Source organism: Helianthus annuus, chromosome 3 (assembly GCF_002127325.2).
Source record: "Helianthus annuus cultivar XRQ/B chromosome 3, HanXRQr2.0-SUNRISE, whole genome shotgun sequence".
Classification (NCBI taxonomy): domain Eukaryota; kingdom Viridiplantae; phylum Streptophyta; class Magnoliopsida; order Asterales; family Asteraceae; genus Helianthus; species Helianthus annuus.
The window spans coordinates 104,206,345-104,208,820 of NC_035435.2; the positions used below are offsets into that span (position 1 = coordinate 104,206,345).

General features: G+C 42.6%; 1 non-coding gene across 1 annotated transcript; it reads left to right on the forward strand.

Annotated features, from left to right (window-relative positions):
• Positions 1–1,160: 1,160 nt before the first annotated feature.
• Positions 1,161–1,267, forward strand: LOC118490822. The gene has a single exon (XR_004890047.1). It is a non-coding gene; the product is annotated as a small nucleolar RNA R71 (small nucleolar RNA).
• Positions 1,268–2,476: the final 1,209 nt, after the last annotated feature.

Here is a 2,476-nt window from a genome sequence, read left to right on the forward strand (position 1 = left end):
TGAAGCTTCCAGGATCAATCTTCTTTTGTGGGAGTTTGTTCAGTACAAGGGCGGAGCATTCTTCGCCTAAGTTAACTAATTGCAATGATTCGATTTTCCTTTTATGAGTGAGGAAGTCCCTCATGAATTTTGAGTATTTAGGCATTTGAGTTAGGACTTCGATAAATGGAATATTAACATGCAATTGTTTTAGTAAATTTTCGAATTTTGCGAATTGCTCATTGGTCTTTTGGCGAATTAACCTACCGGGGTATGGAACCGGAGGAGCCTTGGTAGGCTCTTGAATTGGAGGAGAAGCCTTCTCTTGTTGGGATGATGTTGTGCTTCCCTCAGTTGGTGGTGGCGGAGCCTCTTTGGAACCCATGGTACGATTTCTCAGTGTTATGAGATGGACTTGTGCTTTTGGGTTTGTTTCGGTATTACTAGGTAACGCGCCTTGTGGTCTCTCGGAGAAATTTTGAGCTAATTGATTTATTTGTTTTTCAATGTTTTGTATACTAGCTTGTTGATTTCTAAAATTCGATTCCAATTGTTGAAATCGATCCGAGTTTTTCTTTTCAGTATCGGAGATGAGGCGAGATACAGTATCTTCAAGCCTTTCTCGTCCACCTTGTTGTTGAGAGAAATTTTGTGACTCGTTTCTTGGTTGTTGAAAGTTTGTTCGTTGGTTTAGGTTTTGTTGGTTACTACTATTGTCGAGTTCTCTCCAACCAAGGTTAGGGTGGTTACGCCATCCTTGGTTGTAGGTACCCGTTGGAGGACCCGACGGCCTAGGTCTGTTATCAATGTAGTTTACCGACTCTTGTTGATCATTTGTTTCTTTCATACAACTCCAACTTTCATGTGGCCCACCACACCCTTCACAAGCTATAACCTAGACTGTTTTTGTCATTTCTAACTTTTTGATTTTTGAAGAAGGGGCCTCGATTTGGGCTTGTAAAGAAGTGCTTTCATCAACCACCTTATGGGCGCCCGGGGCAATAGATTTATTGCCTCGGGGAGTGTGCCACTGAAAATTGGTTTGAGCAATTTTCTCAATTTGATTGTATATTTCATGTGGGCGGCGATTACCTAAAAGTCCCCTGGAGCTAGAGTCAAGTGTTTGTCTTGTGTGTGGCAACAACCCATTGTAGAAAGTGGATACTTGTTGCCATACCGCAAGACCGTGATGAGGACACTTTTGCAATAGCTCCTTGAACCTTTCCCAAGTTTCATATAAGGATTCCCCATCCTCTTGTGAATATGTATTAATTTCAGTCATTAATTTAGCCATTTTAGCGGGAGGGAAATATTTATATAGAAACTTTTGGGCTAGTTCATCCCAGGTATTTACCGAGCCAACCGGGAGGGCGTTGAGCCAAGCCTTTGCTCGGTCCTCTAATGAAAATGGAAACATCCGAAGGCGGATGGCGTCGTTTGATGCTCCATTGATCCGGAAGATATCACATATTTCTAAGAAATTAGTAATATGTAGATGGGAACCTCGTCCGCAAGCCCATGGAAGGTTGCGGAGTTTTGAAGCATCTGTATCAAATGTGGCTGAAGTTCGAAGTTGTTAGCTTCGACATTCGGGGCATTGATAGCGGCGCTGAGATTACCCACGGTGGGTCGTAGGTAATCCATGAGGGTACGTTGGTCCGCCATTGGAAGTGGGTCCCCCGAAACTTTCTCTTGGTTTTTAGCTTAAAGTCTTTTTTTCTGAGAAAGCGTTCCGGTTCTTCTAGAGATTCTTTTATATCTCTACTTGAACTGGTCTCTACTAGAACCGGAGCTCATATACTACGTAGAAAGTTCAGATGTGGTGCCTGGGTTCCAAGTCCTGCAATAAAAACAGGAAAGAATGTTGGTCAGAAAGTTCACCACGGCCCCGTGCTCAGTGAACACGGCCCGTGGTCGGTGATACAGTGATTGTTTTCCGGATCCCTGTTACTGGGAGTTGGACACGGCCCCGTGTTGCACCGACACGGCCCCGTGCTCAGCTCTCAGTAACTCGGAAAATAAAAACTGCCAGTGACACTGCTCGTGTCCGACCAGGCACGGCCCGTGCTGAGCTCTGCAGAAGCTGAAAAATTTAGAAAATCCAAAAAAAAATAAAAAAAAATGATTAGACCGCTGATTCCTAACTTTCTTAAAATCCTTGTGTCCCCGGCAGCGGCGACAAAAACTTGATGCGTGTGAAGTGGGTTATATATATTAGGTGTATATTTTAAGCCCTTTATACACTTTTTAGCCAAGTTTTAAATTTATAAACACGATATTCACTAACACTAACCACACATATGGGCAAGTGCACCCACCGTGGACGTAGTATAGTGTTGGTAAGATACCGAGGTCGTCCAAGGTCACAAGAGCTTTTAGTACCGGGTTATCCTCAACGTCTAATCCAATCAAAATGTTAGAAAAAGGTTTTTTTTTTAAACTAGAAAAATAAAACTAACTAATGCTGAAAATAAAATAAAAGTAAAAGCAGATAGAC